The sequence below is a fragment of the Macrobrachium nipponense genome, chromosome 31 (genome assembly GCF_015104395.2).
Source record: "Macrobrachium nipponense isolate FS-2020 chromosome 31, ASM1510439v2, whole genome shotgun sequence".
Lineage (NCBI taxonomy): Eukaryota > Metazoa > Arthropoda > Malacostraca > Decapoda > Palaemonidae > Macrobrachium > Macrobrachium nipponense.
The window spans coordinates 67,736,755-67,747,346 of NC_061093.1; positions in this window are offsets into that span (position 1 = coordinate 67,736,755).

The following is a 10,592-nucleotide window of genomic DNA, read 5'->3' on the forward strand; positions in this document are numbered from 1 at the left end:
ATCCCCATTCATATGCTGCATCTTTTAGGGTTGACTCCAAAGTTCCCAACGGCAACATTTCCCTCGTTTTCCTTTTATTGTGAAGCTGCATAATTGCTTCTACTGACTTTTGATCTCATTCAACAAAGATTCTGTTTCTTTTTCAATATTCAACAGTGTAGTGTGTATAGTGAAAAATGTCATGGTGACGTCTAGGTCTTCTCGGATCCCTTTTACTGTCGCGTGTAATAGGTTACTGATTTCCTCAAACTCATTAAATCCGTTTTCTAATTTCTCTATTTTCTCCCTCTTAGAGAATTCAGAGCTTTCCCATGTTCGGCGAGTTCCGCCTCTAATATTCCAACCTATGGCTGCAATAGCTACACCCCCCGCCGCCAACAACTGCACTGCCCAGTTTTCTGTCTTCTAGGCGGGTCCCTCCCCCCAACTGGTTTTGTCTCTGGACCCAAGTGAGTGTTTCCCCGATCTTGCCTTGGACCCTGTGTTGCAGTTATTTTAATTTCCGTTAAGGAGACGTCCCAGTGATGCAGACAAGTTTCTTTGTAGTCTCAAGTTCGTCTAACGTGTTTATCAGTCCTTCGACTACTGCTTCGCGATCCTTTAGTTCTAACCTGGCTGAACCCAAACTTTCGAACTCGATGCTCAGCGTAATTTTATCAGATGATAACCATACTAAGTGGTGTTCAATTAGCACTCCGGGACCCAGGCGTACTTTCGTCTTTGCAAGCGCCACTATTCCCAGGGCAATGATTAAACAATATTTCAGCATCTGACAGAACGAGAAAGAAAAGAAAAGGAAAGCTGTCAGTTGTTTAATCATCTCGGACGACGTTAAGAAAGAAAAAAAAACATATAATTCAACATCTTTTCCCAAAAGGAATGTGTACCGTTACAGAATCTGCTAGCGCAGCAACCCTATCGACAAGAAAAAAAATCCCCTTATATGACACGTTCTCGTGAAATGTCATAATCGGCATCTCCGAAAACCGTGCAAATCCCAAGTAATCAATTCCAAAGGGAAAGGTTTGCAACCGGACTCCTTACAGCAACTTCAGCAAAAAAGAAACCCACCTATGAACACGTCAGGTGCTTAGCATTGCAGCATAATCAGACTCACGATGCTAGAAACTCATGATTCTAAAAAAAAAAAATGTTTAGTACTGATCTTCGTAAGCACACCCCCCAGAACCATCTCATTATACATAAACCATCATCTTAATAATAACACCACTCAGGTGACATAATAATTCCTCTATTTAATTTACTGACCCCACGCTAAAAAAAACCATCCCGTTTCTCAGCTAAAGCAACATTTGCCGAAAAATATTAATCCCGAAATCTTACGCCAAAACGCCGCAGACTTACATACAATAAGAGAGAAAAACATTCGAAGGAAACAAAGGAAAAAGGAAAAAAAATGGCAAAGCCATTTCTGTCATCAAATTACAAAAACAGATAACAAGAAAAAAAAAAGGAAAAATGAATGCAATTGCGCGATCATATATTAAATTGCCACAACCAATTCTTTTCAATTTCGACGTATGTGTTAGCTTCGACTGACCTGTTCGTTCATTTAAAACTACAAACCATATTTCCAATTTAATCTTCAATTCCAAGACTTTAAAAGGACCTTCAACTTCGGGCCTAGTTTGTAATTTAACTCAATTTCTCACGTTAAGTTTTAAAAATACCTTATCACCGACAGTTGATCTTGGGATCAGATGATTTACTAATACTCTTTTGAACCATATCTTTGGTTGTGGACTCGAGAGTTACGGCTAAGACATGCGTGTCTCTCTCTCGCTGGGGGATATCAGCTCTTCAACCGTACCCTCCCCCTGGTGAGGCGTAGTTAACAAATTCAAATGTGCCTCGCGCTGGATAACCAAACAAAGCTTCAAAAGGGGACATTTTAATTGAATCGCTAACCATGGTGTTAATGCTATGTCTAACAACGTTAATATATCTGTCCCAATTTCTATCATTACCACCTACCGTTTTTCTGAGGGCTTCGAGCACTTTCCTGTTCGCTCGTTCGCACAACCATTAGCCTCGGTCTGTATGGAATAATTGTTACTTTCTGTATTCCCATGAATTCAGCTAAACACTCCAAGGTTTTGTTCACAAATTCCCTCCCATTGTCGGTTAATAAACTTCGGGTGAACCGTATCTGCAAACGATACCATTGAAAAATGCTATGGCTACTTCTTCGGCCGTTTTATGCTTAAGTGGGAAAATTTAAAACTACTATCCTTGTAAGTTCATCTATTATCACTAGCAAGTACTTGTTCGCGTATCTAGACTCACAAAAATTCCCTAAGACGTCCATATGTATTCTCTGAAAGGCTTACTCGGAATAGGACTACGATCCTAATTTGCATGACGTTGTCTTAGCAGGCTTACATGCGTTGCACACCGCCACAATTCCTTACGAAATTTTCCACATCTTTACCCATATTTTTCCAAATGTATTTAGCCCGAACCTCATCATAAGTTTTTTCTATTCCCAAGTGAGGACTACCGAACCTGCAATGAACTATATCTAAAACCACTGGAATTAGGACTTCGGAATTACGATCTGTGTCGTATCTCCTTTACTTTCACTGGTTCTCAAACTTATATTTAATCCTCAACCAAAACAGATTTCCTTCTAACTCCTAACCCGAAAAAAGGCAAGCTATAACGTTTCTTGACTAATTCCCCTCTCAGAAATGCTTTCGCATCTGCTAAAACCTCATCTTCATCTTGCCAAAGCTCATGAGGGGTATATCCATTGTATGGCTTCGTAGTGACCTGCGCGACTTGGAAACCTTCCGCGTCATGAAAACTCCTGCTGAGAGCGTCCGCGACAACATTAAATTTGCCCTCTATATATTTGAGCTTTGCATCAAAATCTCTGATAGTTAGAAACCATCGAGCTCTTTTTGGAGACAAATCGGGTTTATTAAAAAGATCGAGTAACGGTTTGTGGTCTGTAAGGACTTCTACTTTATTTCCCCATCAGTAACATTTTAAAATGAACTAAGCTCGACACTATTGCAAAGGCTTCCTTACCTATGGTGGCCATGGACTTCTCGTTACTGCCTTTTGTCCTGAACTTCCTGCTATAAAAAGCTATAGGATGAAATTTCCCATCAAACTTTTGCATAAGGCATGCACCTATGCCTTCCTGGCTTGCATCAGTCACTAATGTAAAAGGTTCCTTAAAATCTGGAAACTTCAAAAACCGGGGGATTCATTAGCGCATCTTTAAGCTTTTGAAAGCTCTCCGCCTGGGATTCCTTCCATTGAAATTGAACGTCTTCCCGCAACACATCAGTTAGGGGAGCTGCTATGTAGAAAACCTTCCCTACGAACCTCCTGAAGAAACCGGCGATACCCAGGAATGACTTAATCTCTTTCTTGATCTGGGGATGCAAAAATTCGCTATTGCTTTGACTTTATCGTCATTTACTCTAACCCCTTCCTTAGATAGACGTGACCTAGATATGTGATCTGCTTTTTCAAGAACGAACACTTGGCTAGCTTGATTTTCAACCCGCTAATCTAAGCCTCCTAAGTACTTCTGTAAGACTTCCAGGTGTTGCGCGATCGTGTCCGTTGCGATCAGGATGTCATCCATATACACAAAAACATTTTGCCCAATAACCCGTGCAAACTGTGTTCACCAACCTGGTAAAAGTCATCGGACTGCCCGATAAACGAAAAGGCATTCGCGTAAATTTATAGTAGTGGGCCATTGGGGCACTGAAAAAGCGGTTAATTCCTTGCTATCTCACTGAGAGGGACCTGTAAGAAACCTTGCGCCAAATCAATTGAGCTATAAATATTATGTCCCCCAATTTCGACAAAAAGATCTGGTATGCACACAACTGGTAGGGCGTGGTCAGGGATCGTTTTCTCATTTTAAACGTCTACTCGACGCATACACGGACCGAACCGTCTTTCTTAGGTACCCGCTAACAAGGGAAACGTTGTTGGGAAGGGACACACTGGGTCCTAATGATTCCTTCTTCTTCCCACCATCTATTAACTTCTTTCTCTACCTGTCTCTGATTTTGAAAGGTATGGCGATATGCAGAAATATAAATAGGTTTTGAGTTGCTCTGCCAAATTTACCTTATGCTCTAAACACATTAGTCAACCCCAATTATCACCTTGCAAGGCTACCGTATCCCCAAATTCCACCAAGAGCCCGCTTATCGCTTCAACGTGTTTGCTATAATCCGCATTAGCCAAATGTTCACTAAATGTTTGTTTCCTTGATTGTATTTCTGCCTCCGTAAACTCAGGTTTCCATCTACGATAGCCACAGAACCACTATCGCAGTTCCAATCATGGAAGTCACTATATATGATTTTTCTGGTATCTCCTAACTGTATCATTACAGTTTAATAGCTCCAACCACATAACCCATTCTTGGATACACTGTTCACCGATGCCGTGCTAACAACTCCTCTGAGCTTTTCACTGTTTTCAATACACACACTCTGTGGGTTTTCTCATTTCCTTCAATTTAACTTTTACCATAACCTTTGAACCTGGTAGTAACATAATGTCTTCAAATAAAACACCTCTATATTGTGGTTAGTATCTCCCCTTGCCACCGCCCCATACAAATTACCACCCTCAGTATTATCCCCAGCATTGTTAGTATCAGAAACAACATCCATATTAGTATCATCATCAGTATTGTTAGTATCATTGTTACCACTATGAACTCTGATAGAACCCCCGTAATCATCTCCCAGATCACCAACGTGTTTTTTAACATTACCTTTCCCCATAACACTCGTATCACCGCCATTAATACCACCGAGCACCTCTCCTCTTTCAATAACCTCCATGTCCTCCATTCTATTCACGTCCTCATATGGTATGAGGTAATTCATTTTCCCGATTGTTATCCCATTAGCACCTGCATGGATCAAAATCTTGTGTCTTCTACAAGCAGGATGACCCAAACAAGATTTTATTACCTAAGGCAATTCTTTTATTACCAAAAAAGGTTCTGTTAACACTCTGTCACCGAGAGCAAACCTTATTTGTACACAACCCAGGGTGTTTAATAACTATGGGCTTGCACATCACACACTGTCTCCGTAGAGGGCTGCAAAGGTTAATTGGAGAACATGGATTGATGCAAAATTATAGTCCATTAGATTTATTGATGCCCCGGTGTCTATGAAAACTGGGATATCCACATCCCCTACTGTTCCATAGACTATGGGCTTGGGCTCTGGGGCGTCCCCCACGAGACCACAATGGCATGTACCAATCACCTGTACCCTTTTTGTTGATCGGGCTTCCAAAAATTTCGCCGATCCCTTTGCCCTCTGGTTTGACCCGCCTGGGAAGTTCTCACATTATAATACCAGAACCTTGCGGTGCAGGCCTCACATCTCTCCGTATCTGAGACGGACAAGACTGCCAATAATGCTCAGTTACTTTTACACATTCCGCAATATTTAACCTACACAATTTCTTTGAATGTCCTGGTTTATTGCAGTTGAAACAACGCAACTGCTGTTGCTTTTGATCGATCGATCTTTTGTTATACTCAACTTTTGCACACAGATGATGAGAAGAGAGTTCCGTGTCTCTCTGTACTCTATCCCTCGGGCCTGTCCCGTTAAAAATTGTGCTATTCTACGGTGGGACATTTAGACCTGTGTTTATCTATATGGGTATAAAGTAATTCTTCGTCTGAGGTAGGCTCAACCTTTTCATCAAAGCTATCCACTATTGCATCGGGTACTCGTGTAAGAGCAGGGAAAAAAATAGATCAGTTTATGAACATTATTTAGAGGGAGATTATCCCCTGTAACCCATTAGATGTTTTCAATTTTTCCTACCCAATCTGCCACTGCGTCAAACAGCTTTGAACTATGTTCTACAAGGCTATTAGTGCCTTTCGTAGTTTATAAAGACCTCGAAGGTCTCTCACCATATCTCCGTGTTCCTTTGAGCATATGCTGTTTCAAAAATGCTGCAAGTCTGTCCAGGTACGACATTTTGTAAATTGGAAACTCCTTGACCTATGACTGAGGTCTCCCTTATTGAAATCTAGCAAAGCTTTCGCCTCTCTGAATGCCCTCTACATCGTCTACTATATTCTTTCCCCGCTAAATAGTTATTAACTCCTTCTATGAAAATATTCACAGGTTGTGACAAAGCGCCATCCACAATCCCTTTGAACGGGCTGACCCCTGCAGAAATGTTCGTCACGTGATGTAGTAGCGTCGTCGGTTTAGTATCTGCCATTTTATCTTGTTTCCCAAGGCTGTTCCCCGATGTCAATAACATCAATGTATTTATATACACTAAACCCAATCAAGAAAAAAAAAAAAAAAAAAAATTTTTCAACAACAGATAACACAAGGTAAGCGTGCCCCGTCCCCAATCACAAAATCATCCCCACGAAAAATGACAATAAAAAAAATAATAATAACAAGGAAGGGATAGGAAAAGAAAGAACGCAAGGTGTTTCCGAGCTAACTCGCCTCTCTCTCTCTCTCTCCTCTCTCTCTCTCTCTCTGGCACGACTTGCCGCAAAAAATCCCACTCAGGCAAGTTCGCCACACACAAACACAAGGAACATGAACAAGAACAAAAAGATTAAAGAAAATCCACAAAACAAAAAGAGGAAAAAAAAATAAGAAAGAAAAAAAAACTTGAAAATACACTTACGTCTTCATATGACCGTAAACCGAATTCACATACACCGCAAAACATGCGAACTGCGAAACACTTTAATATGTCGAAAACTAAACTTTTCTCACCCCCACCCTTTTTCTCTCTTTTTAAACACCTTTATTCCGTAATCTCAAGAATCAACTGACTTGGCTTGGGAGAGGAAGACTGTCTGAGGAAACAGCTTCTCTCTGTCGAATCAGCAGTTGCCTGTGACATGATTAATAACCCCTTCTCCTATCAAAATAAAAACCGAAACCCCATATTTCTAACTGGTCACCAGGTCCCTTCGGAGCGTACCTACAGCTTGAAAAATATAAAAAAGCCTTACCGTGGCCACCACTGTTACGGCCCCCTTTTATTCCCTAAACTACACAAACTGGGAACTCTTACCTGTTGCCAACGGTGCCCTGTCTGTAAGATGTCACGATATATATATATATATATATATATATATATATATATATATATATATGATATATATAGATATATATATATATATATATATATATATATATATATATGTATACTAATATATATCTATGGTATATATATATATATATATATATATATATATATATATATATATGATAGATATATATATATATATATATATATATATAGACTATATATTAGATATACATATATATATATATATATATATATATATATATATATATATATATATATATATATATATATATATATATATATATATATATAAATGGTCCGAACAGGACCGAAAGTACTTGGCTATCTCACTTTTTCATTTTTTTCCTTCGTAGCAAAAAACTTTATTTATATATATATATATATATATATATATATATATATATATATATATATATTATATATATATATATATATAAAATGGTCCGAACAGGACCGAAAGTACTTGGCTATCTCGCTTTTTCATTTTTTTCCTTCGTAGCAAAAAACCTTTATATATATATATATATATATATATATTATATATATATATATATATATATATATATATATATATATATAAAGGTTTTTTGGTTTTTGCTACGAAGGCAAAGAAATGAAAAAGCGAGATAGCCAAGTACTTTCGGTCCTGTTCGGGCCATTTACTGAGGTAAACTGATTTTACAAAGAACAACATAGTCAAAAGAAGGCTTAATACAAACTGAAACTACCAGATTAGCCATAAGGGCGATTTTCACTCTACAGAAAGGAGAAGCCGCCTGAGGGTAGCCACACCTTGAAGGATACCCGCAGTAAACAAGTGATTCTTCCAGAAAACAGTATATTTAAAAAAAAAAACACGGGAACACTATACAATTTAATATCATGAATTTTTACACAAATTTCCCCCCAAAAAAACCCCCCAAAAATTATTATTAATGAAAAGACGAAAGAAAATATAAATATATATGTATCGAGCAAGAGAAAGAGGGAGAGAGAATATCGAAACAGAGAGAGAGAGAGAGAGAGAGAGAGAGAGAGAGAGAGAGAAAGAAATAATAACTATATACATGTGGGGACTAATTTATTAGTTGTTCATTTATTTTGATAGGTCCTTCATAAACATCTTACAAATATATGGGTCCAAATGGTACATTCCCAGACTAAGATTTTAGGTTGTTTTTATTAGTGATTTGTATAATGCCGATTTCAGTAGTATTACCTAGTGGTATCGATGTAAATGATTTACTGTCTAAATTGAATAATTTAGTGCCATCCATAAAATTCACTGTTGAAATTCAAAATAACAATGTCATCCCTTCCTAGATGTATTATTACATAGAGAATCTTTCCAATGCAAATTCAGTATTTATAGAAACCCCACAAATAATTTAACATATGTACATTTTGATTCTCCCCACCATCTTAATATCAAAATTTCAATTTTTTCTTCTATGTTCCTACGCGCTTTGCGTATCATGAGTCCACAAATATCTGGACCAAGAAATAGAATACATAAAAAAGATTGGAAACGATCTCTGCTACTCACCTCATTTAATTGGTTTATGTTATCAAAAAGCTCATAAAAAAGTTTAATAATGTTGCTATTAATGAAAAAGAAATGCCTAAAAATGAAACTTAGCTACCTTATTTTCGTGGATTTGAAACCATAAAATCAATATTTAAATCGTTTAATGTTAATGTAGTGTTCTCTTATACCAATACCATTGAAGATATGCTAATTTAGAATAGTCCCGTAACAAATAACAACATCATTTACAAAATTCCTTGTAAGGATTGCCCTTCGTTTTACGTTGGTTAGTCAACGTGAAAATTTATGTGTACGTATAAAGAAACATGTATTCAGTTAAAACAGCCCAGACTTCAAATGCACTGTTTATCCATATGAGTGCAAAAATCTCATTGTATTAATTGGGGTGGGGTGATACCTCGGTATTGCTAGATCTAATGATTGTTTCAAGAAATTTACTGGAATCGGCAATTATACAAATCACTAATAAAAACAACCTAAATCTTAGTCTGGGAATGTACCATTTGGACCCATATATTTGTAAGATGTTTATGAAGGACCTCAAAATAAATGTACAACTAATAAATTAGTCCCACATGTATATAGTTATTATTTCTCTCTCTCTCTCTCTCTCTCTCTCTCCTCTCTCTCTCTCTCTCTCTCTCTCTCTCTCTCTCTCGGGTTCGATATTCTCTCTCCCTCTTTCTTTTGCTCGATATATTTATATTTTCTTTCGTCTTTTTCATTAATAATAATTTTGTTGGGAAAATTTGCGTAAAAATTCATGATATTAAATTGTATATGCTCCCGTGTTTTTTCAAAATGTACTGTTTTCTGGAAGAATCACTTGTTTACTGCGGGTATCCTTCAAGGTGTGGCTAGCCTCTGGCGGCTCCTCCTTTCTGTAGAGTGGAAAATCTCCCTTATGGCTAATCTGGTAGTGTCAGTTTGTATATTAAGACTCTTTTGACTATTTTTGTTCTTTGTAAAATCAGTTTGCCTCAGTAAAGGGTCCGAACAGGACCGAAAGTACTTGGCTATCTCTCTTTTATTTTTTTCTTCGTGTCAAAAAACCTTTATTTATACATAGCATCACGTTTTATATACTTCGTGATCAAGTTATTCATATATATATATATATATATATATATATATATATATATATATATATATATATATATATATATATATATATATATATAATATATATATGTATATAGATAAGATATATATATATATATATATATATATATATATATATATATATATATATATATATATATGTATATATATATATATATATATATATATATATATATATATATATATATATATATATATATATATATATATATATATATATAAGAAAATTCTAAATGTGGAAGATACTGACAGGAATTTTGATCTACTGTCTGACGACTTTTCTCTAACTTAGCCGATTTAGCTTTGCTTTCCATATTATTCTCGAATAAAGTTTGTTATTCGTTTCGAAGTAATTTAATCGTAAAAAAAAATATTCCCAATTGAACAATGATAGTCGGAAAGGAAGCAGTAGTCCAGCTTCTTAAAATTTGTGATGGTTTTGAGTGCTAATTCGACAAGACTATAGGGTCGGATGTCTCCAAAGAGAGAAATCTATGTTATGACATTTATGAAATAAAATGACAGAAATGAGTTTCTAGTAAGAACGTTTGATTGACTGATATCTAGAAAGTAGTTCTTATCTTGAAATCATATTCTGTGAATATTATTCAAAATAGGAATTGCCTCTATTTTTCTAATAATGATTAAATTTACATTTAAATAAGAAATATATTGAGCTCTCCGATGTTTATTTGTTTTTCAAATAATCGTTAGCAGACATGATTTTGGGCTGTTACATACATACACACCACACACACACACACACACACACACACACACACACACACACACATAT